The following is a 27161-nucleotide window of genomic DNA, read 5'->3' as shown; positions in this document are numbered from 1 at the left end:
TTCTGAGAGTGAAGGCGTGTTTGGCAAGACGAGTCTATGACTGTACAGTCTTGGTTCAGTCCCGGGGTTCAGTGGCTCTTGAGATAGGTATAGATATTTGTCAATTTTGGTTCAAATAAGTACAAACATACCTATTATTGGTTCAGTTGTTTTGAAATAGAGGTCACGGGACAGAGGTCATTTGAGGCAAAACAATGGATATTCAAACAACATGAATATGATGAACAAAATGGCAGTTTGTTCTTGGAAGTTGGAACTTGTGGGTGACATCGACCTGAAGTGAACAGGGAATCGAGCTGGGCCAGGGTAGGAAGCCAATTTGTGGGAAGAGCTGAATCATTATGATGGTTTTTGTGGCGCCCTCTACGGAGGCGCCACAATATAGGCATGACTTTGTGAAAAGCTTCTAATTTCACTCTTGCTAGATTGACTTCGCAATTGTTTTGCTAAAATTATGCCCAGCTCAGAAATAAAACCACAATTTGCTTTGATTTTATTTTATTATTGTTTTCTGATATGCACGGGATAAAATGGTGAGCGTATATTTTTTGTTTAAAATACAAAATTAGGATTTATAAAAACACCAAATAAATCCTGACCTTTGTATGCGTTCAACCAGTTTACCGTGTGGCTTATAGAACCCGATAGACGGTGACATTTGAATTGATCATACACTAGGATCCACAACATGCTCATCTATCATGGGAACATTTCTTAAACCCTAATACATTTGTACATTCATCCTTTGAAAATTTGGATACACAAACTCATACTCTGCAACTTGAGGTCAAATTTTGCACTATGATTATGTAATTGAGGTTATTGGACTATGCCATTGGGATGAGACTCTTGTGGTCCATAGTGATAAGATCAATTAACGAAGCCTCTTAAACTGATGGCTTTTGTTTGCTAATTACCATAGAATCTATATAGCGGTTATTGCCAAAGTTGCAATATGGTGGCACAATTGGGCGGCAAACTGTATGCAAACAACACGGCATATTAATTATACATGTTCTACATTGTTGTATTTTAAAACACTGAAGACCAAAATTGACGTTAATGCCATGATTGGAGCATGGAGGTAGTACTAGCTACTACCTCTATGATTGGATTAAGTAAATAACTAAATCCTGTTATCTACCCAGCAATGTTTGCTTATCTTAATAATTGTAACAAACTGTAGTGTACTAAATGGTACAAGACAGAAAAAGCAAACAGACAGAAATTTAGAGTTTTAAATTAGAGAGTTGACAGGAAGTTGTAAGAGTTAAATTGTTATGGATATGATTGGCGTAAGCGCGAAAATGTTGAATGTCAGATCAAAGTCATCCGAGGTGAATTAAGTAATGTCAATCACAAATTGTTACAGGTCATTTGAGGTGGACTAAGTTTACATTTGGATTGTCAGAACACCTTCCCCAATCAAACACATTTCTCTTGCATTTGATCATCTTCTACTCTTCCCTAGAAAAATCATTATAATACCAAATCTACACACCATGGAATTCACCATATCACGTCCAAGTTCACATTGGGCGCCACATTCCTTTTTTAAAGGAATTTTTATTTATATATAAAATTATATAAATACCTTTAGAAAACGCAATGGTGGTAGCTTTATAATCAATTTTACAAAGGCCCGGAGCTCGTTTTTGGAAGTGACGGGGATGTGTGGACACCAGCTCGAAACTAGGGATCTTTCTATGCCTACACTCTAAACTTTGCAACGGATAATGTAGTTGTGACAAATAGTTGAACCGATTGTTGCACTGTCTTGATGCTACGTACTTTGAATAAACCTGTGTACATATAGTGTCTATATTACAATATAAATCCAATAAGCAGCCATAGGTGTCAATTGTCTTTTGGAAAAAGACTCATAATTGGTAAAAGTAATTTCTTGGCTATTTATACTGCACTAACACATAATTGTCCCAAAAATACAAACACATACTTTCGGGACAACTATGTGTTAGTGCACTTTGTCCCGAAAAATACATGGTGTAATTTGTATAAATTGTCTTCTAACAATTACGAGCCCTTTACCAAAAGACTAATTTTGACCCATGTGGCCATTTAATGGTAATTATATCATATAAGCACTGCATGTACACATGTTTATTCAAAGTACGCAGCATCAAGAGAGTGCAACAAACGGTTCAACTAGTAGTAGTAAGAGTATGAGCGGCGTGAGCCGCGAATATTCTTACAAACTAGTAGCACCCACCAAAATGCTCTTATGGCCATCTGTCTTGGTCTCAAACTTGTCATCAACTCCAACTTGTTTCTCTATAAACCTGTCAACAACAATTCCTTTGCCTAAGAGGTTATCTACATGTAGGGTCATGGCAGGTAACTGGGTATAATTCATTGAGCAAAGTAGATGGTCATTGTATGTGTCCAGATTTATCATGTTTATAGTTTGACAGTTTGTTGTTGTGTGACAACCTTAATTTCTTCCTATACATTTATGCCTTGCTTTCTTTACTTCTTCCTTACTTTCTTCCTTATTTTCTTTCCTATTTTTTTCTTACTTTCATTCTTTCTTTCCTTCTTCCTATGCATTTCTTTCTTTCCTTTCCTTCATCCTTCCTTTCTGTTTTCTTTCTTCGTTCGTTCTTTTTCTTCTTCCTTCCTCCCTTTCATTCTTTCTTTTTTTCTTTCATTTTTCATTCTTATTTTCCTTCTTTCCTTTCTTTCATTCTTTCATTACTGCTTTCTTTTTCTTTCTTTTTTTACATTCTTTCTTTCTTTCCTTCCTTCTTTCTTTCCTTTTTTCCTTCAAAATCCAAACTATATTAAAAGAGTATCTTAGCTTTAAACCAACTAGGTCCCTCACAATCACATTGAGATGTTTCAAACATCTGTCAAATATGGTACATATCTCTTGTCACTACTATAATTAAAAGGTGGTCTATTATGATCTGGTTTAGTTTTTTATGCGAGGTGAAGGTCAGAGTATAGTTGCCTTTGCAAATCCAAAATATTGGGTATTGGTTTTACACCTATACCTATGTTTACAACATCAATCTGTCTCAACAATCTGTTATCGGTCAAGTATGTCACATATCTGTTGTCACTTACTGCTATAATTGAAAGTTCTCTTAAAAAGACACAATTAATGCAGTTCATATTGCATTGTACAATTTAAATATGGGAAATTATAGCACTGCTGGAACAGGGTACGGTGTGCTACTATTTGTTTTAGAGTGTATACTTGTTATTGGTGACACCCGAAAAAAGTGGTCATTGGCGGACCCCAGTGATGTAGCCAAGGTGGTGATCTTTCCGTGAGGCTGGGAAAATTTAACTAAAAGAGGGTCTATCTGTCAGACTGCAAAATGTTTTGGGTCAAAATACAGAAGTTGACAAATTATTTTTTTTTAATTAGGCATCAAAATTTGAAATGAAGAAAGAAAAATCAATTTCCCCGATTGACGCCAATGCCCGTCCGGGTATAGGCCTATTGAGGATCTTTAAGGGTTGGACTACCGGCCAATTTTCGTAATTTTCGTCAATGTTCATTACATTTTTGGTGGACCGCGTATATTGGGAACATCCTATATTAGTGTATGTTACTATAGCTAGCTTACTAACTAACCATTTGATCTTATAGATCTCAAAATGCCACGAAGCTATAACCGTCCGAGTGGTGTCAAATGAAAGAGAAAAAAAAAGAAGAAATACAATAAAAAAAAAAAACCATCAGGGGTGCTACTCCTAATACTTTTAAAGTTGTGTCCATTTTACTCCCCCCCTCCCATGATGGTAAAAAGAGAGAGTATAGTCAGTTAAATAAATAAAAAATAAATAATTTAATTAATTTAATCAATAAATTAATTAATGTCAGCCGAGGTCAAAGGTCAGCAGATAGATGTCAAAGGTCATGGGGTTAACGGGATATGCTTAGCTCGGTTTGCGATGCAATAACCGCTCTTGTTTTGAACAAAGTGACACGATCTGATCAAATCACACAAAGTGTGGTAATAAGATTATAATTTAAATCATTTCCAAATTCAAAAAGTAAAACTATCATAATAATTAGACCTATTGTAGGCCTATACACATTACATTATTCAGGCCTAACAAGCATAAAAATACTAACACACTAGACTTTCTAACAATAGGCCTACAGTTATCTCCGAGACACCATGTACCCCATATTGTCGATCGTATAATATTGATAAAAAACAAACAAAAATGTATTAGTAAGAATGATTTTTAACATTAGGCCTACCTGGAATGTTCCCTTTCAAAATTACGCAGCCTCATTCCAGCTCCAGCACGACGAGCCTTCTATCGGCCTTGTGAATGACTTGGAAGTACCGATGCAAGCATATTGGCTAGCTTTTCTTTTGTTAATGCCAAGACACCTCTTGTGGCCCACCCCGTTTCCTTAAATTCTATGAAATAATAATTAAATGAATTTCATCATCAATATAGTCATTGAAAATTGTTTAAAGTTTAATTTTACACCAAACGCTGGAGAAGTAAAATTCTTGAAACATATAAAATAAAACAATCATATTCTTTCAAATATTTCTGTATAGCCGGTGGAAATAATATGTTTTTGTTCGACTCTAAAAGTAGATTGAGAAGGCATCATTTACTAACACGTGAACTTTCAAGGTCATGAAAAAAATATGTAAAATTTTTGTTTTTCTAACCATTTCTTGGCACATCTAATGAAAGTGTAAATTATCCATCCACAGTGGTCACGTTGGGGCCAAGATATACCGCAGCTACCTTAGTAATTCGGCCATCGATGCCAAAATAATGTTGGAAACCTTTCATGACAACAAAAAGATGTTATTCTTTTGCCAAATAAATTAGTTTATGAAGTGATTTTATCGTGTTAACATTAGTTTAGTTGAAGTAAAGCATTCATCTGAGGTAGGAGTACACTTTAGTATTTATTACAACATGGGAATGATGGCTCGTTATGGTAGAGCGACAAAGAAGAGGATCAAAGAGCGCTCGTGGAAACTGAAGATATACATCAAGTTGAAGATGATCGGAATCCTGTAAAACGTTTTGGCGGGATTTGATATTTTGTCTTTTGATTAATACATATGGATCTGAAATGGACTCTTTCGTAACTATTTATAAATTATAATAACCTGGAATACTACATTACAATAATGGAAGCTGGCATTCCGGGCTGGACTACATTGGAGGCTGGAATTCCGGGCTGGAATACTACATGGAGGCTGGAATCCCCGGTTACTACGGTACCGGTACATTTTAATGGACGCTTTAACCCCGGGCTGGAATTCTACATTACAATTGTGGAGGCCTGGAACCCAGGTCTGGAATACTACCCATTACGCAATTGAGACTGGAACCCTGGGCTGGAAAACTACATTACAAGTAATGTAGGCTGGAACCCCGGGCTGGACTAATAGTGTCATTAGTATGGGTGCGGTGAATGCAATTACAATGTATAGGCCTATTTCAAATAAACATGGCAGATACCGAGATTCAAATTCTGCGATTGAAATCGTCAGGATTATAATGCAGCTACTGCGGCATGTAGGGCCCCTACTATCCTGTGGACATGGTGGAGGACTCTATTGAAAACTCAAATGTGAAATATGAAAAGAATTGGAAAATTTGCCAATGTGAATTCATTGGATGTCTGAAAACAAGCAACCCCGGGACAAACAACATTGGAATCCACATTGTACTTTGATATATATATCTTGCAACAAACTTAATGAATAATAATTATATGCAATACGAGCTATAACCATGGTAACGGAATTCATGATAGTCAACATTTTTAAAATGGCGGCCATTGGTATTCGCAAACAAACGAGAATACTCTAAATGCTTGGAAAGCATAATATTTTTTGTTGAGAAATCTGTCCAATTTAAGCTGTGTGTATTTAAGCTGGAAGAAAATCATATCTTGCAATTAACAACATGAACAATGGTCTACATTAGCTGTTTTGATCATACCTGTGACGAGGTATATTCGTCTCAGATCATACCAATAAAACAAACGCTATGCAATAACAGCACCAAGAAAGTGTTTTATTGAAATTTGTCTCGAAAACTCTATCACAATAATTGCAAACTTGCAAAATAAATCTGCCGAATTTTGCACCAATAATATCTGTCAGAGTAGCCTATAATAATTCTATTATATTTGAAATTGTCATGTAACTGACGGTGAATAATATTTTAAGTATTCGTAATGTGAAATATTCAAATGAATCTTTCGACTTCGAGCCATATAAGGGGATGTCTATACTTCATGACGTCATCATGTGATCTTGCGCAATGATTTTGAAGATTTTGCCCCACCCCTTAACCTCCAATGAGATTTTCAACTTTTCTTAATTGAAAAAAAAAACACGTTCGTTTTGAATACCAAGAAGCAACAAAATTTGTGAAAACTGGCAAAAAATGGCGTTTTTCACAATTCGTATAATAGGTCTTACGACATTGCACGCTGACGTATGTGTGAAAAGTAGTATTTAAAACATTTCATTTTCAATAACGGCGTGACATGAGGTCTTGTGCCAAAATATTTAGTATGTGCCAAAACTTATAGTGTGTGCCGAAACAACACTTGTTTACAAAATAATTTTAAGCCATTAACTTAATAGAGAGGCCATGTAGGTCTCCACAATTTCCGGAGCCAGATATATGTGATGATGCGATCAAGCAAAATCAGTCGGAACTCGGAAATATTTAATTTTCAGTTTCTTATAGGATAGTAAAAAGCATTGCAAAGCTGGATTTTGTAGAAAACCCCATTAAAATTGAAGAACCATTTTCAAAGATATGATTATGAGCAATTCAAGAGTTTCCAAAATAAAAGGAAACAAAAGAAAATATTGCCTTTGTTTGGCTATATCTCAAAATCAATATTTCCGAGTTCCGGGTAATTCCTTCATGTAATTTTACACGAAATTAGGGTTAGGGTTAAGGTTAGGGTTATGATTAGGGTTAGGATTAGGGTTAGGGTTAGGATTAGGGTTATGATTATGATTAGGGTTAGGATTAGGGTTAGAGTTAGGATTAGATTACACGAAATAATTACATGAAGGATCGACCGAGTTCCGACTGATTTTGCTTGATCGCATCACATTATAAGCTTATATGGCCGAAGTATACATGAAGTAAAGGCCCGACATTTATCTCATCTCCGCACGTGATGTGCGAGTTTTAAAGCAGCGCCAGAAATCTGACATTTGAATTCGGGCATGAGAACATCGCCCACTTGAACAAGACTTGTCATAGAGAAAATAGTTTGCTAACTTTGATAAAACACAGTGAAATAGATACACGATTTTGGAAACTTAGTTTGAAATCACTTGAGTAATAAGCAAACGACAAAATCAATATCGCTGCAGTTACGTTTTCCTGAAACATGAGAAATAAATACAATGACAGTTTTCATGTCCGTAACAATGTTGCATTGCATTGATTGATTGAAAATTGCTAAATATACTGCGCCAAAAAAGTATCCGAACTTTTAAAACTAAATCATAATGGATCAATTTATATATTTAATAGATGCACTATCTAATTCTGCACATTTTGACACCCCATTGAATCCAATGTGACTTCAAGAAGTAAAGATACAAGCATTTGATTAGACGAAGGTCCAGTTTTAAAATTGACAAACTGGTATGTACAAAGCGAACAGCGCAACAAAGAGAAACACAGTTTCTTCGGTCAAGCTTTATTTAAAGCAGTAAGTTTTTATTTCATTTTTTTCTTCTCTGTACTTTTCACACCTTTTATTTTATTTTTTCCAGTTTTTTTGTTTGTTTCAGGCGTGCATTAATTAGCTAGCCATACATTTGTCACTTTAAAAACGGGACATTCGTCTAATCAAATACTTCTTAAGGTCACATTGGATTCAATGGGGTGTCATATTGTGCAGGATTTGATAGTGCATCTATTAAAAACAAATACACAAATAATGGTTTAGTTTTATAATTAGGATATTTTGTTTCCATGTTCGGATACTTTTTGGCGCAGTATCATGAGTATATAATATGGATATGGATTATGGAGCAAAACAACCCAATATTTTTGGGTTTTGATTCTACATACAGGACAGCTCAAAAGTACTGGGTTTAAGGAATTGCGATAACCCGAAATGGTTCTTTCTGGCATTTACCAAACCTTTTTCCATGTCTTGAAAAGTATTTTTCTGTCCTTTGCAGGACCCAATTTAGTTCTTCGTAAAACTATTTAAGATTATACATTGACATTCAATTGGTCGTTTAGAACAAAAAGATATGTTTCAGTAAACAAAGCGGTCAATTAATTTGTTCTGCAACATCTGATGCCTCATTTGTCTTGTAGCTCAGTTGCCACTATAACTCTTTTCATGATAAAAAAAATGCAAATTCAAAATATGCACTTACCCGTTGAAAATGTTGCTTTTGTAGAAAATGTAATGGGTTTACTGACTCGAGTTTATTCGCCATAGAAGTGATGATGTTACAGGTTAAACTACCATAGCAATAGGTTAAAACAATTTTTGAATATATCGCACTGCACTACAAGCAGGTTGCACTCAACAACTGCGAAGGCCTATGTCTGCAATCAGATTGAATAATGCAATACCCTTTCGTCATGTTTACCACAAGCAACAATTATACAGTTATTCAGTCAGCATTTTATACTCCATGCATGATTACTAGTATAGTATATTTAATTCATCCCTGTTTCATTTCAGGTCTTAGAAACAGACTACGATTTAGGGAAACTTTTGACCAACTGAATTGCCCAATGTTATTGTTTGCTAATCACGTGAATATGTAGCCCTGAACAAATCTCGTCGATAAATCAGCATTGTGTACAAGAATCATTTTTGTTCACACGTACACACCACATAAAAATTCTCTTTTCCAGTGGTATAAAGATCTCAACTTTTTTGAGAAAAGTGGGGGTGATGCTGTGGATCACGAAATGCCCCTTTAAAGAGATACGTCTATTCTTTCACGACCTCCTTCATTGGGTAAAATGCCCCCTTTCTTTCATAACTTCACAGCAAACACAAAAACGTTGAACGTTTTAAACTGGTTATATTTAGGGTTTTGGATTTGGTGAAAACATTTTAACAACATTAAAATGTCAGGTTTGATCATGAAAACGTTTTATATTAAAAATGCTACAAAAACATTTTTTTTAATATTGTCAAAATGTTATTGTACAATATTTTTACAAACATTTTTCCAAAATGTTGTACAAAATATCTTGTCAATATTTAAATAACATTATAGTAGAATATTTGACAGCAAGTTATCAGATGAATGTTATATTACGGAAACGTTTTATACCCTTTATATAGCCTTTATATAACCCGACATTTAAACGTTTTCTGTCAATTTCTGCTAACCTTTTGTTGTGAATAATGTGAAAAACGTTTTGTGTTTGCTGGGTGCACTCGGTCATTCCAAAAGAAAACCAATTGGGTGGGTTCACTCGGTCAATCCAAAAAGAGACCAAAATGGGTGGGTGCACTCGGTCATTCCAAAAAGAGACCAAAATGGTTGGATGCACTCGGTCATTCCAAAAAGAGACCAAAAAGGGTAGGTGCACACGGTCATTCCAAAAAGAGACCAAAATGGGTGGGTGCACTCGGTCATTCCAAAAAGAGACCAAAATGGGTGGGTGCACTCGGTCATTCCAAAAAGAGACCAAATTGGGTGGGTGCACTCGGTCATTCCAAAAAGAGAATCAAAATGGGTAGGTGCACTCGGTCATTCCAAAAAGAGACCAAAATGGTTGGATGCACTCGGTCATTCCAAAAAGAGACCAAAAAGGGTAGGTGCACACGGTCATTCCAAAAAGAGACCAAAATGGGTGGGTGCACTCGGTCATTCCAAAAAGAGACCAAAATGGGTGGGTGCACTCGGTCATTCCAAAAAGAGACCAAATTGGGTGGGTGCACTCGGTCATTCCAAAAAGAGACTCAAAAGGGGCAGGTGCACTCGGTCATTCCAAAAAGAGACCAAATTGGGTGGGTGCACTCGGTCATTCCAAAAAGAGACCAAAATGGGTGGGTGCACTCGGTCATTCCAAAAAGAGACCAAAATGGGTGGGTGCACTCGGTCATTCCAAAAAGAGACCAAAATGGGTGGGTGGACTCGGTCATTCCAAAAAGAGAATCAAAATGGGTAGGTGCACTCGGTCATTCCCAAAAGAGACCAAAATGGCTGGGTGCACTCGGTCATTCCAAAAAGAGACCAAAATGGGTGGGTGGACTCGGTCATTCCAAAAAGAGAATCAAAATGGGTAGGTGCACTCGGTCATTCCCAAAAGAGACCAAAATGGCTGGGTGCACTCGGTCATTCCAAAGAGAGACCAAAATGGGTTGGTGCACTCGGTCATTCCAAAAAGAGACCAAAATGGGTGGGTGCACTCGGTCATTCCAAAAAGAGACCAAAATGGGTGGGTGCACTCGGTCATTCCAAAAAGAGAATCAAAATGGGTAGGTGCACTCGGTCATTCCCAAAAGAGACCAAAATGGCTGGGTGCACTCGGTCATTCCAAAAAGAGACCAAAATGGGTGGGTGCACTCGCTCATTCCAAACAGAGACCAAAATGGGTGGGTGGACTCGGTCATTCCAAAAGAGAACCAAAAGGGTGGGTGGACTCGGTCATTCCAAAGAGAAACCAATGATTGGTGCACTCGGTCATTCTAAAGAGAAATCCAAAAGGGTGGGCGCACTTGGTCATTCCAGAAAGAGAACCAAAAGGGTGGGCGCACATAGAATATTTGACAGCAAGTTTTCAGAAAATATTTGTGAATGTTATATTACGGAAACGTTGTATACCCTTTATATATCCTTTATATAACCCGACATTTAAACGTTTTCTGTCAATTTTTGCTAACCTGGGTGCATTCGGTCATTCCAAAAGAAAACCAAAATGGGTGGGTGCACTCGGTCATTCCAAAAAGAGACCAAAATGGGTGGGTGCACTCGGTCATTCCAAAAAGAGAATCAAAATGGGTGGGTGCACTCGCTCATTCCAAACAGAGACCAAAATGGGTGGGTGCACACGATCATTCCAAAAAGAGACCAAAATGGGTGGGTGCACTCGGTCATTCCAAAAAGAGACCAACATGGGTGGGTGCACTCGGTCATTCCAAAAAGAGACAAAATTGGGGGGGTGGACTCAGTCATTCCAAAAAAAGACCAAAATGGGTGGGGGGACTCGGTCACTCCAAAAAGAGAATGGGTAGGTGCACTCGGTCATTCCCAAAAGAGACCAAAATGGCTGGGTGCACTCGGTCATTCCAAAAAGAGACCAAAATGGGTGGGTGGACTCGGTCATTCCAAAAAGAGAATCAGACGGGGTAGGTGCACTCGGTCATTCCAAAAAGAGACCAAATTGGGTGGGTGCACTCGGTCATTCCAAAAAGAGACCAAAATGGGTGGGTGCACTCGGTCATTCCAAAAAGAGACCAAAATGGGTGGGTGCACTCGGTCATTTCAAAAAGAGACCAAAATGGGTGGGTGGACTCGGTCATTCCAAAAGAGAATCAAAATGGGTAGGTGCACTCGGTCATTCCCAAAAGAGACCAAAATGGCTGGGTGCACTCGGTCATTCCAAAAAGAGACCAAAATGGGTGGGTGGGCTGGTCATTCCAAAAAAAGAATCAAAATGGGTAGGTGCACTCGGTCATTCCCAAAAGAGACCAAAATGGCTGGGTGCACTCGGTCATTCCAAAGAGAGACCAAAATGGGTGGGTGCACTCGGTCATTCCAAAAAGAGACCAAAATGGGTGGGTGCACTCGGTCATTCCAAAAAGATACCAAAATGGGTGGGTGCACTCGGTCATTCCAAAAAGAGAATCAAAATGGGTAGGTGCACTCGGTCATTCCCAAAAGAGACCAAAATGGCTGGGTGCACTCGGTCATTCCAAAAAGAGACCAAAATGGGTGGGTGCACTCGCTCATTCCAAACAGAGACCAAAATGGGTGGGTGGACTCGGTCATTCCAAAAAGAGAACCAAAAGGGTGGGTGGACTCGGTCATTCCAAAGAGAAAACCAATGATTGGTGCACTCGGTCATTCTAAAGAGAAATCCAAAAGGGTGGGCGCACTTGGTCATTCCAGAAAGAGAACCAAAAGGGTGGGCGCACATAGAATATTTGACAGCAAGTTTTCAGAAAATATTTGTGAATGTTATATTACGGAAACGTTGTATACCCTTTATATATCCTTTATATAACCCGACATTTAAACGTTTTCTGTCAATTTTTGCTAACCTGGGTGCATTCGGTCATTCCAAAAAGAAAACCAAAATTGGTGGGTGCACTCGGTCATTCCAAAAAGAGACCAAAATGGGTGGGTGCACTCGGTCATTCCAAAAAGAGAATCAAAATGGGTGGGTGCACTCGCTCATTCCAAACAGAGACCAAAATGGGTGGGTGCACACGATCATTCCAAAAAGAGACCAAAATGGGTGGGTGCACTCGGTCATTCCAAAAAGAGACCAACATGGGTGGGTGCACTCGGTCATTCCAAAAAGAGACCAAAATGGGTGGGTGGACTCGGTCATTCCAAAAGAGAATCAAAATGGGTAGGTGCACTCGGTCATTCCCAAAAGAGACCAAAATGGCTGGGTGCACTCGGTCATTCCAAAAAGAGACCAAAATGGGTGGGTGGACTCGGTCATTCCAAAAAGAGAATCAAAATGGGTAGGTGCACTCGGTCATTCCCAAAAGAGACCAAATTGGGTGGGTGCACTCAGTCATTCCAAAAAGATACCAAAATGGGTGGGTGCACTCGGTCATTCCAAAAAGAGAATCAAAATGGGTAGGTGCACTCGGTCATTCCAAAAAGAGACCAAAATGGCTGGGTGCACTCGGTCATTCCAAAAAGAGACCAAAATGGCTGGGTGCACTAGCTCATTCCAAACAGAGACCAAAATGGGTGGGTGGACTCGGTCATTCCAAAAAGAGAACCAAAAGGGTGGGTGGACTCGGTCATTCCAAAGAGAAAACCAATGATTGGTGCACTCGGTCATTCTAAAGAGAAATCCAAAAGGGTGGGCGCACTCGGTCATTCCAGAAAGAGAACCAAAAGGGTGGGCGCACATAGAATATTTGACAGCAAGTTTTCAGAAAATATTTGTGAATGTTATATTACGGAAACGTTGTATACCCTTTATATATCCTTTATATAACCCGACATTTAAACGTTTTCTGTCAATTTTTGCTAACCTGGGTGCATTCGGTCATTCCAAAAAGAAAACCAAAATGGGTGGGTGCACTCGGTCATTCCAAAAAGAGACCAAAATGGGTGGGTGCACTCGGTCATTCCAAAAAGAGAATCAAAATGGGTAGGTGCACTCGGTCATTCCAAAAAGAGACCAAAATGGCTGGGTGCACTCGCTCATTCCAAACAGAGACCAAAATGGGTGGGTGCACACATTCAAATGGGTGGGTGCACTCGGTCATTCCAAAAAGAGACCAAATTGGGTGGGTGCACTCGGTCATTCCAAAAAGAGAATCAAAATGGGTGGGTGCACTCGGTCATTCCAAAAAGAGACCAAATTGGGTGGGTGCACTCGGTCATTCCAAAAAGAGACCAAAATGGCTGGGTGCACTCGGTCATTCCAAAAAGAGACCAAAATGGGTGGGTGGACTCGGTCATTCCAAAAAGAGAATCAAAATGGGTAGGTGCACTCGGTCATTCCCAAAAGAGACCAAAATGGCTGGGTGCACTCGGTCATTCCAAAGAGAGACCAAAATGGGTGGGTGCACTCGGTCATTCCAAAAAGAGACCAAAATGGGTGGGTGCACTCGGTCATTCCAAAAGATACCAAAATGGGTGGGTGCACTCGGTCATTCCAAAAGAGAATCAAAATGGGTAGGTGCACTCGGTCATTCCCAAAAGAGACCAAAATGGCTGGGTGCACTCGGTCATTCCAAAAAGAGACCAAAATGGGTGGGTGCACTCGCTCATTCCAAACAGAGACCAAAATGGGTGGGTGGACTCGGTCATTCCAAAAAGAGAACCAAAAGGGTGGGTGGACTCGGTCATTCCAAAGAGAAAACCAATGATTGGTGCACTCGGTCATTCTAAAGAGAAATCCAAAAGGGTGGGCGCACTTGGTCATTCCAGAAAGAGAACCAAAAGGGTGGGCGCACATAGAATATTTGACAGCAAGTTTTCAGAAAATATTTGTGAATGTTATATTACGGAAACGTTGTATACCCTTTATATATCCTTTATATAACCCGACATTTAAACGTTTTCTGTCAATTTTTGCTAACCTGGGTGCATTCGGTCATTCCAAAAAGAAAACCAAAATGGGTGGGTGCACTCGGTCATTCCAAAAACAGACCAAAATGGGTGGGTGCACTCGGTCATTCCAAAAAGAGAATCAAAATGGGTGGGTGCACTCGCTCATTCCAAACAGAGACCAAAATGGGTGGGTGCACACGATCATTCCAAAAAGAGACCAAAATGGGTGGGTGCACTCGGTCATTCCAAAAAGAGACCAACATGGGTGGGTGCACTCTGTCATTCCAAAAAGAGACCAAAATGGGTGGGTGGACTCGGTCATTCCAAAAAGAGAATCAAAATGGGTAGGTGCACTCGGTCATTCCCAAAAGAGACCAAAATGGCTGGGTGCACTCGGTCATTCCAAAAAGAGACCAAAATGGGTGGGTGGACTCGGTCATTCCAAAAGAGAATCAAAATGGGTAGGTGCACTCGGTCATTCCCAAAAGAGACCAAATTGGGTGGGTGCACTCAGTCATTCCAAAAAGATACCAAAATGGGTGGGTGCACTCGGTCATTCCAAAAAGAGAATCAAAATGGGTAGGTGCACTCGGTCATTCCCAAAAGAGACCAAAATGGCTGGGTGCACTCGGTCATTCCAAAAAGAGACCAAAATGGCTGGGTGCACTCGCTCATTCCAAACAGAGACCAAAATGGGTGGGTGGACTCGGTCATTCCAAAAAGAGAACCAAAAGGGTGGGTGGACTCGGTCATTCCAAAGAGAAAACCAATGATTGGTGCACTCGGTCATTCTAAAGAGAAATCCAAAAGGGTGGGCGCACTCGGTCATTCCAGAAAGAGAACCAAAAGGGTGGGCGCACATAGAATATTTGACAGCAAGTTTTCAGAAAATATTTGTGAATGTTATATTACGGAAACGTTGTATACCCTTTATATATCCTTTATATAACCCGACATTTAAACGTTTTCTGTCAATTTTGCTAACCTGGGTGCATTCGGTCATTCCAAAAAGAAAACCAAAATGGGTGGGTGCACTCGGTCATTCCAAAAGAGACCAAAATGGGTGGGTGCACTCGGTCATTCCAAAAAGATACCAAATTGGGTGGGTGCACTCGGTCATTCCAAAAAGAGACCAAAATGGCTGGGTGCACTCGCTCATTCCAAACAGAGACCAAAATGGGTGGGTGCACACGGTCATTCCAAAAAGAGACCAAAATGGGTGGGTGCACTCGGTCATTCCAAAAAGAGACCAAATTGGGTGGGTGCACTCGGTCATTCCAAAAAGAGAATCAAAATGGGTGGGTGCACTCGGTCATACCAAAAAGAGACCAAATTGGGTGGGTGCACTCGGTCATTCCAAAAAGAGACCAAAATGGGTGGGTGCACTCGGTCATTCCAAAAAGAGACCAAAATGGGTGGGTACACTCGGTCATTCCAAAAAGAGAACCAAAATGGGTAGGTGCACTCGGTCATTCTAAAACAGACCAAAATGGGTGGGTGCACTCGGTCATTCCAAAAAGAGAACCAATAGGGTGGGTGGACTCGGTCATTCCAAAAAGAAAACCAAAATGGGTGGGTGCACTCGGTCATTCCAAAAAGAGACCAAAATGGGTGGGTGCACTCGGTCATTCCAAAAAGAGAATCAAAATGGGTAGGTGCACTCGGTCATTCCAAAAAGAGACCAAAATGGGTAGGTGCACTCGGTCATTCCAAAAAGAGACCAAATTGGGTGGGTGCACTCGGTCATTCCAAAAAGAGTCCAAAATGTGTGGATGCACTCGGTCATTCCAGAAAGAGAACAAAATGGCTGGGTGCACTCGGTCATTCGAAAAAGAGACCAAAATGGGTGGGTGCACTCGGTCATTCCAAAAAGAGAACCAAAAGGGTGGGTGGACTCGGTCATTCCAAATAGAGACCAAAATGGGTGGGTGCACTCGGTCATTCCAAAAAGAGACCAAAATGGGTGGGTGCACTCGGTCATTCCAAAAAGAGACCAAAATAGGTGGGTGCACTCGGTCATTCCAAAAAGAGACCAACATGGGTGGGTGCACTGTCATTCCAAAAAGGTGGGTGCACACGGTCATTCCAAAAAGAGACCAAAATAGGTGGGTGCACTCGGTCATTCAAAAAAGAGACCAAAATGGGTGGGTGCACTCGGTCATTCCAAAAAGAGACCAAAATGGGCAGGTGCACACGGTCATTCCAAAAAGAGACCAAAATGGGTGGGTGCACTCGGTCATCCAAAAAGAGACCAAAATGGGCGGGTGCACTCGGTCATTCCAAAAAGAGACCAAAATGGGTGGGTGCACTCGGTCATTCCAGAAAGAGAACCAAATGGGTGGGTGCACTCAGTCATTCCAGAAAGAGAACCAAATGGGTGGGTGCACTGCACTCTGTCATTCCAAAAACAGACCAAAATGGTTGGGTGCACTCGGTCATTCCAAAAACAGACCAAAATTGGTGGGTGCACTCGGTCATTCCAAAAAGGGAAAAAAGAGGGATGATGGGCGCACTTGAACATTAAAAGAGAACCAAAAGGGTGGGTGCACGCAAAATTACTTGCGTGTCAACTTTCAGTAGCCTGAAGCTACTTACTAGTCTCTGCCAACCAGCCGTCCGTCACATATTTCAACCGGAACATACAAATTAGTATATTAGTTTTTATACAAACAAAAAAACTTTGACAGCTCTTAAGACAAAACAATTCACCTGTCATTGTAAAAAAAAAAAAAAATTTGTCTTTACGTGTGAAAAAAAGTCTAATGACCGAGCTTCGGTGAATTCTTGTTCCGTTAATCACTGACAATTATGTACTTTAATTTAATATCTAATTTCCCGGGCTTTTCCTAAGAAATTTGTATGATCAAGTACTATTCTATAAGCCTTCAGAACAGGTTGGTGATTTAGGGAAGGGTTTCTGGAGACGGCACTTGTGAAATATTTTATCGACTGTTTGCAATCCACCGGAACCATGAAACCTACTTTACGGATGCGCTTATTTGATGAGAGCTTCTCTGCGCTTGCCACGTGGTCGTGTGGTTTTTGAAGCTTCAATCTGGCAATGTTCCCCATGATAGCGGTTTCCTGTGCCGGTGGATCTGGGGAATTCGTCGATGAAAGAAAACTTTAAAGAGTATGTATAGACAGACAACACCTTGTAAATGTCGCGACACAAATAAAAGCAAAATGACAAGTAATATTGAGAAATGATAAGTTAGAATTTGTAGCAAAGTCACTACTCATCGGAAGGTCTTTAAACTTTTATGAACCACACCCGATTCTTTGGTGCTAACCGTGCTATAGGAATACTGTGAGTTCAAATGCATTTCTTTATATGATATGTATCCACTTTATAGAGTGTTGAATATATGCTGTAAGCAAATATTATATATATTTAAAAAAATTAGGTCTTTTGGGAAAACAAGACATTAGTAAAATAATGAACTTTTCCCTAATATCTCCAGTTAGTGCTCAGTGAAATATGATTGAGCTATGTTTCATTTGGCAGAACTTAATGATATATATATATATATATATATACCCCCCCAAAAAAAAAAAAAAAAGACCTGTCAAAATCATGATTTGGTTTATAATAAGTAAGTTGACCATGACTGATTGATGATAGGCACCGAAGCTGTCAAAACCTGTCTTAGTTATTAGGTCGTCCTATTTCGAAATAATTAGTAGGGCAAATCTAATAAATTCATTAAGATCTCTATGATTGGTAATTGGAAGGATCCTTCCTTCGTATATGACTTCTACATGATGTATCAATTGGGCAATTTCAGAAAATAAGAAAGCAAAATGTATGTTTGTGTTCAACCAGCATTTTGATTTTATTTTTAGTCATTCCTGACACTCCTGTCATCTTGCGCTCATAAGTTTAGGTTAGCAACTATTGTAAACTGTTGAGATTTGGTAGTTCACTGCATCTTGCGAATGGTAGTGAATTTTGGCAAAATTGCTGTGATCATTTCATATTATAGCGAGTGTGTAGAAGAATTCAAATATCACAGGTATACTTTTGCAGGTCCTGTGGTTCTTGAGTTACGTTGTAAAGAGGGCTGAAACAAAAACACTTTTGTAAAACGTACATAACTCATTAACAACACTAAATCAAGCAGGTTTTTAAAGTATATGATTTGTAGAATAAACTTGTGCAAAACATGAAAGTGTTATTTTCCAATAATATATTGATTTAGACAATGAAAATCGATTTTTTTTTGGTTGCTTCGACCAACAAAAGATCGCGTCGCCTGAAGTTACTTTTAAGATGAGTTGAAACTTAATGGCATTCACCCTTTCACGGCTTTCTCTGAACCCACCTCATCCAATTGCGGCTTGAAATTTTGGTTCACTTAATTAATATTATAATGTGTATTTGTGTGCCTTTTTGTGCCTTTTTGTGCAAAGGTTTTACCCAGATTTTACCATCTGCCTCTCAGAGACCCCATTGTTAAGATTTTCTACCAAAGTCTTATATTTTCAAAACTATGTCTCTCAAAGACCCCCATTTTATAGCATCTGCTCATGAAAGACCCATATTATTGCTCATTATACCTTCCCCCATATACGATTGACCTATATGTTGAAAAGTTGCGATTGCACATACACTATTTTTTATTTATTTTTTATGTCGAGCATATCTAGGCATTAATAGCTGAAATCTAGGAGATATTAAACGCTGACGAAACTTCGGCCAGGCACAAGTGTCCTGGTGAACGAAGAGGTCGCCGTCGATAGCTGTGTAGCCAACAATCGGGCTTATTACACTGTTCGGAACCGACTGTAACGAGGTCTTTCATCATGGGTCATCTGCCCCGCCTTTACCAGATGAGCCACGGGGAGAGCGGAGAGCGGATAAGATTTTTTTTTTGCTCCTGCCAGGAATTGAACCGGGACCTCTCGCACGAAAGGCAAATACCTTAAGCAGTGTGCCACGCTGCTCCCTGCTGCTAATCATTCTAATGCAATCAGTTTTTGAGAGCCCCCGCCCCTCCGTGTTCCTTTTCGCTGGACTATTAGAAATTTAGCTAAGCTTTACATACATTCAAGCAAATGCTTTATGATTTGGAAAGATTGAAGGTCAAGAATATTAATGTTAAACAAAATCGCAATTATTAATAATAGACAATTATTTCGTTTATTTTCTCTAATTTACTTGGCACTAGAAATACATTGTCATTACAAATCTTGATTATCTTTTGATTATTTAAGAACATATGTGACATTGAATGGAAGGACAAGTGGTCTACATGTCTTCCAAATTGTGCAGTTCGTATTGTCCAGAGTGATGGCATGAAACAACTGCAACTGTTATGTTGAGTGGAGTAATCTCGTTCTGACTATAACAGTAAAATAATGGGCACATGACGTATGTCAATATATGGGACTGCCCCTCCCCCCCGGTTACCCCCCGGCCCCCAGACACACTAAAAGGCTGGCTACACCCCTGGCCTATCTCTTCCAAACACCTATTTGATCCTCCAGACTGATATTGCAGCATCAAAGTCTGGTCGATCGTTAAATGGGTGCGTTTGGAAGAGGTGATATTTCCAAAAGCACCAAAAAAGGATACAGAGAAATCATTGGGATACGGTCTGTACATGACCGGTGCTCTCAAAAATAAACTGACTTGACCGTGATTGCTTAATACACTCCAAAAGAACATGGAAGAGCCAAGTGAATTAAAATTGACTTGGCCATATTGCTTAATACACTCCAAAAGAACACCAAGGATTTGACTTGGCCATATTGCTTGATACACTCTGACATATGTTATTTTGTACTTTTTCTTAATTAGTTTCTATATCTCTGTTCATTAAATTTGCATTAATATTAGCAAAATATATGCGCGATCAATGATAAAGTTCAAATTCCGCCTAACTTCGCCTCCTTTGCCAATCTAATTTGCTATTTGTCAACCGTGAATAGACCTAAGCTAAATGATGTTTTCATACAAAGTCATCCCAAATTTAATAGAGAAAACATTTGCAAGTTACATTTGCTCTGCATTAGATATCATAATTCTGAAATCATTTTTTTTTTAATTCACAAGGTCATTAAATTACATTAGAAATAATTCACATTTCGCAATTTACAATCATGACGAACCTTTTACTGAGCCATGCCAATTTTGAATCTTACATAAGGCGAGGACATTTGAAAGATAATCCTTCCATTCCATTAAATCCGAATGCGAAAGTTGTTTATATAATTTTCAAAATAGTAGGGTAGAATAATAAAATGTTAATCAATTAGAAAGACAGTGAAATTCTTGCATAATTTCTTTCATTCTTTCTTTCTTTCTTTCTTCGCACAACATTTCCATTGATTTTCCAATGAGTTTTGTTCAAGGCTAGAGGAACCACGTGATCCAAATCACGCACTCTGTGAGCTACGATTGGTTAAAAGTTTCACAACGTTGTATAGTCTGCTACCGAGGCCTTTACGGTTTCGTTTACGTGCGATACGCAATGGTGCCGAAGACCCATTAGATACACACGAAAACAAGTAAAAATATAATTAGGCTTGATTATTTTTTATTATTTGGGGTTGGACTTTCTTATACCATGTATACTGACTATATAGTCCGCATCCCGTATCTCAAAAATGTAAAGGCGCAAAGGGAATTTATCAATCCCTTTAACATGTTTAATTCTATGTGGATATAAAACATTATCAATGTATCAGTATTAATATTTGAAATGTGATTAAAAACAATAGTTCATTTGGGACTAGTCAATACTTGTGTAAAATCCGACACTTGTATATACAAAATACTTGAAATTGACACGTAGGGCCTATAGGTATTAAAGGATTTGAAATTTAATTCAAAACAGCAATAAAGAGAAGAGGGGAAGTTACGAATTCTACGCTATCATTATCAATTACAAAACAAGTGAATGAGACTACAACCCACGCCGTATGAGGTCTCTCATCGGCACCTCCCCTGATCGGTGACGAGGCGCATTTTTAACACAAACTTGTTATATAAGTTACGTCATGCATTTTCTTGGTACAAATATGTGGATAAATTTGTTTAAGCTTTTTGTTTATTTGTTTGTTTGTTTGTTTGTTTGTTGGTCGTTGTCTATTGCCAAACAAGCGGTCATGACAAGATAATATTATCAGAATCTCACGCTACTTCTGAGGTCATGGTCATTTATATCGATCGGTCTTTCTTTCATCATATTTTTACTTAGGTCTATTTCATTTAGTGACGTTCATTCCGTGACCCTTTATCCCAAATGACCACTGAAGGGGGGGGGGGGGGGCTTCGAAAAATATTGTACGAGGCTGTTGACTTTCACTATAGGCCTATCTACTTTTTGCTCTTTTTGCTACCCATCAGTATACAATTTTCAACAAAAGCATCCAAAATAACCATAATTATTACCAGTATCGTCTTTACTCCGTTTAGGCCTATATAAAATAAGAAGTACTCTCTCCAGCCCATCCACTGACCAAGCACCTAAACGGCGCCTAAGGGATGCACCATTTGATACTCGGGGGGGTAGGAAGTTGGGGTCGGGGAAAGAAATTTTTGGCGGCGAAGTGGTTTTTTTTTTAATTTCATGCATTTATACACAGTTAGGCGGGGAAGGTTTTTTTTTTACTGTTGGTGGGGAAAGTGTTTTTTTTGCTCATGTAGCGGGTGATGTTTTTTTTTTGAATCTGAGAATCTAATGGTGCGTCCCTAAGGCATAAGACGAGTAGGCCTATACCCCGGGCCTTGGGTTCTTGGTTGGGCGGGTTGCATGACGAGGGTAGGCCTATACTGTCCTGTCCTCTCACATTTTGTAATGTTTATTAAACATGTTAAATGTATGCATGGTCATCTCGATTTCGATTGTGTTCCCATATTTGACACCAATAAAGATATTATATAGTTATATATATAGTTAAACTACCAATACTATTCATGGTGTACCCAGTAATCACTCGCGATATCAAAGACGTTCCAACTTCCAGCTTCCTGCTTTTCAAGCACCAAATGTAGCCACTCCTGACACCAACTGTGCATGTTCCCACTCGAAGTGTTCGTACTCCTACTACCAAATGTGTCCCAATCCTCACATTAACCTCACATAAAAGATGTCTATTCCAGACATCTGTTCTCGCCTTTGATACCACAAAATATGCTCCAGAACGACCACCACTACTCACGACACCACATGTGTTACTCAGCCCATCCAGATCCTGAAATCGAAGAGGTTTAAACTCAAACACTAAAAGACTATAGGGCACTCACTATATGTAAAGTTCCAGCCCCCTCTTGTGGGAAAACGGTATATCCCCCCTCGAGGTGAAAATTTGAAAAATCACATTGAAAATTGATAACTGTCTGTGCCCCTCCCCCATTCAGGCTTGCACCCCCCCCCATTGACCCTTCCTTTGCATACCTGTATTCTTCAGAAATATGTAACCGGTATAGCCCCTTTGTTCTCTTAAAATGTATGTGCCTCCTTCCCATCCCTAGTTGACACCAACAATGTACTCACACATGACACCAAATGAAATGTTTAGGGTCTTCTCACTTTGTATATCAAAATGTGTTCTAACTGCTGGCAAGAGCGTTACCAACTTCCCACTCTTGACAAATGCTTTTCCCCATCTCTAACATTGCATTCCATGTAAAAGAGTGAAAATCTCACTCCCGAAAATAGTGATTCACTTATACATGTTATAAGACCACTCAAAAAGGAGTGAAATGCGTTTTTTAACTTTAAAACCACTCAAAAAAGAGTGAAAACCACTCTTTAAGAGTGAATTTTAACTCTTTCAAGGAGTTAAATGAATTAAGGACAACTCTAAAAATGTGTTGTCCTTCATTTAACTCCTTGAACGAGTTGAAATTCACTCTTTTAGAGTGGTTTTCATTCTTTTTTGAGTGGTTTTATAAGTGAATCACTCTTTTGGGGAGTGAGTTTTTCACTCTTTTACATTTAGAGGACCGGATTTAACGTTTTTCGGGGCCCTGGAGCCACCTGGCCGGTGATGTGATGTTGAAGCCCGTAGGGGTGCGATGCGAAGTGCCAAACGCGAGCCTTTTGGCATTGGGTCCAGGGACCCGCTTAATTAAGGGCCCCTATGGGGTCTAGGGAGCGAAGCTGTCGACATTTGGAGGGCCCTGGACCCGTACCCATCTGGTAAATTTGATCCCGCACGATGCCAGATGAGTTCCATGACACTTCCTTGATTTCCCTGGGCCTCAAGGAAGAACAGATGATTAATTGTGTTTTCAACTGATTGAGTGTCCCAGGTTAAAGAAGAAATAAAACAAAAAAACAAAAAAAAAACGTCTTCCGAATCCAAATTAATTTTGCACCATATATACATGATATACAACTTCTAACATAATGCATCTGTGATGGTCTTAGCGACGTACGTCTTTTGTTTCTGTTTAGAATTTATAAGCAAGTGCTATATAACAAACTTCTAAATTGAATCAGCATAATATACACTTAAAGGCATGTTATACCTGGCTCATTCCCAAAACATAATGAATCGGTGCCTCTTTCTAATAACTTGTTTCTCGTGTACCCTTAAGCCATCATAACCAAGGCAACATACACGGACTCAACGTGACAACATTACATCATGGCTATTTCAAGAGACAGAAGATCAAATCATATTTTGCTTTGTATGTGTTGAGATATGAACTTTTTGTATGGAAAATAATGTAAAAAGTTGATATACTTGTAAGTACATAGGGGCCTAGATGACAGGAGGCGGATGGAATCAGATGAACATTTCGCATTGGTATCAGCGAAGGGGAAGCAGTGATGTGATTCTTCATTTAAACTTCTACAAGTTGCAGACCCCTTAACAGCCTACACCATGATTGACCATCGCAACCCCTTCAGGAGCGACTCTTTCAGGACACCATCCTAACTGTTGTTGCGCAGTATTAATTACTTTATCCTGTAGTCGAGTTTTAAAAAAACCTTGCAAAGAACACATATACTTAGAAATTACAACACAACAAAAGATGAAACAGATACTTTCAAGTATCTAATAACTGAAATGAGCGAGATATCGTAAATGGGATCATTTGTATACTCGTTTCCATGCCAACCCGATCCCAGGGAGCCATTTCTGATTAATCAAGATGATTCGTTATCAAACAATCATGGACATGTTCTTGGCACATAAAGCATCCGAATGAATGGGGTACAACGGGCGTTTTAATAAACATTGATATAAGTTTTACACTGACATACATTTTGAAAATGTTATCAAATAATATATAGCGGGTTCGGGTATCTCACAACATTCAGTCCCATCGCGAATATATAGCATCCGAATGAACATGGATGATAAATGGGGCGCAAGCGGCATATTGGTAATTTGTTTTATTTTTTGGTTCACAAGTTCCAAGTTCTCCTTCCCCAGACTTAAAATAAATCGAAAAGTTGTGGATTGTTTCAAAAAAATTAAGTGTTTGGTATCCTATTTTGTTTTACACACCTAGTCCAATAAGGAATATGCTATACTAATATCTTTTTTATTTCGAATATCGCAAGAACATTTCTACGGAGCCCCTGAAGTGACATCATCGGGAAGAAAAGAAAAAATCTCGGGGCTCCGAGATAATAACTCGGGGCCCGACTATAGTAACTCGGGCCCGAGATTTAGTTTCTTCCATGTCACTTCGGGGGCCGGCTCCGTACATTTCCGTATATTCATTAATTCCTTTTGTTTTAGTTGAACATAAATTATTATCACAATCACAGCTTGTCCCGTGATTCGTTAAAATATACACAAAAATGCACCCACGTCAGGACCCACGTGTCACGTCCACGAAACGACGTCAAAAACATATGAAAGACAATAATAATTTTATGATTGTGTTCAAAAATTATATCAACACGAAAGGTTTTTGATACTTGAGAGTTTGGGCAATTTGCCTACAATGTCCTATAGAGCCACGTGTGTGTCGCGTGGAACGACAATTTAAACAAACAAGTAAACAAACAGTCAAATATAAGTGCCAATTTCGTGATATTAATAACAAATACACGTATATAGATGCCAATATCGTGATATTAATAAACGACTCACCAGAGAACATTCGGGAAAAGAAAGTTTATAGCATTTCCGTATGTCTTCGTTGTCATTTTGCATGTTTTGTGACGTGGTTGGGTTCAAGATACTCTGCAGATTACTTTCTTAAACGGTTTGATCTATGACTATTATAGCCATTATATTGTTTTACCATCATATTTACATCGCTCTTTTTATAACGAATTGCCTGGTGTCGTTCCTGCCCAACGACGCTGTGTAAAGTGCTTATTGCCCAAAGTGAAAGTAGAAAAGCGATCCTATGGGCATGAAGGGACATGGCTGCCGTGAGCTCACCCGTGCCCGGAGTTCGGTCTAGAGATGAAATTAAGGTCACGTTTTTTATGAAATGCGCATGGGTCCTGCCCCCTAAAGCACAAGCCCAGGTTATATTTACATCCACGGTCCACCCTTTCGGCGGGTCATACGGAGTAGGCCTATCGGCCTAAAACAATAGGCCTACTCCATAGGACTGAAACTTGAACGCTTCAGGCGCGCTTTCAGCTTTTCTTGTTCCAATGATAAATTCTAATTCAAGTCATTTAATAATATTATGTTCCCTTCACCGTGCCCATTGCCAGGGGTTTCCCACATGACAACAATTTACATTGATGCCAAGTTCTTAACACCTTTGATATAATCCAAGGCCTTAATAATTGACTTTAAGTAGAGCAAAACAAACCACACCAACAACTGTAAAGTCAACGTAACAGAAATAGACCTATTTTCTCCTCATTCTTCGATTAAAGGAAATACAAAGTGTTAGAATCCTCGTAGACGCGTAGGTGTTTTCAATTGGCTGAAAGAAAATTAATACAGGAAACTAAAGCGTTAAAGGAAGCGGCTATAAACTTGGTTGGAGACTAGCGGAACTTTTGATTTCAGCAGTTGCCGATATGACGTCATTCTACGTCATAATTTGGGGATTTGACAAGGAAGTTCGCTGCCCCTTCAACATGTGCTTGACTCCGCCTGAAACAACTTGATCTAGTGATGGGAGCAGTGCGAGTAGGAGCAGTGTTGTTTAATAGTCAAGACCTCTACAGAGGCTCCGGAAGATTTTGAATATTGGGGGCTGGAGAGAATTTCTGGCCTGTTCCGAGGCGCGAAACGCTGAAAGGGGTGCAGGTGGGTGCGGGATGGGGTAACCGCGCGGAAGCTTTTGAAATGCATACATTTTTACATGAATTGTAACTTACATTTTGAATTATACCCTAAAATTATGAATTTTACCTTAAAATTATGAATCTGACCCTAAAATTATGAATTTTACCCTCAAATTTATGAATTTTACCCTCAAATTATGAATTTTACCCTAAAATTGAGTAATTTTACCCTATATTATTAATTTTACCTCAGATTATTGGGGGGGCTTCAGTGTACTTGGGCCCTCACCAAAATTATTGAGGGCCGGGCCCCAGCCCCCCCGGTTCCGGAGCCACTGCTCTAGATGTCCAAGACCGAGACCTGGTCATCCGAGATCGAGACCAAACCTAATTCCGAGATCAAGAACACGGCCCTTCCGAGACCGAGACCTCTAAGTTCCGAGACCGCGACCGAGCCCTTGGGTCACAGTGGCGGCGTGAACGAGCATATTTTGTATTTTTTTCTGGTTTCACTTAGGCCTATATGATTCATTAATAACTCCCAATTATTAATTGTTTAAAGTCTATAAACTCATAGTCTCATCATACGAGGGGATATCTAAAAAGTTCTAAGCCTCACCTAGAAGGCATAGCAGCATCTCCAAATTTACATTGTAATTAAAAAGTATGTTGCATTATAAGGTTATGCACCGATATTTATATATCTGTCATTTATTATTTTCAAATAAGGTTCTTTGAAAGTCTTCAGATTCAG

General features: G+C 39.3%; 1 long non-coding RNA gene across 1 annotated transcript; it reads left to right on the top strand.

Annotated features, from left to right (window-relative positions):
• The first annotated feature begins 4637 nt into the window (after nt 1-4637).
• LOC140146089 (uncharacterized) lies at nt 4638-7425 on the top strand. The gene is made up of 2 exons (XR_011858184.1): nt 4638-5150; nt 5181-7425. It is a non-coding gene; the product is annotated as an uncharacterized lncRNA (long non-coding RNA).
• The last annotated feature ends 19736 nt before the right edge of the window (nt 7426-27161 follow it).

This window comes from Amphiura filiformis, chromosome 2 (assembly GCF_039555335.1).
Source record: "Amphiura filiformis chromosome 2, Afil_fr2py, whole genome shotgun sequence".
NCBI classification, from domain to species: domain Eukaryota; kingdom Metazoa; phylum Echinodermata; class Ophiuroidea; order Amphilepidida; family Amphiuridae; genus Amphiura; species Amphiura filiformis.
The sequence above is the reverse complement of the archived record's forward strand: the minus strand, read 5'-3'. Positions and strand labels throughout refer to the sequence as shown.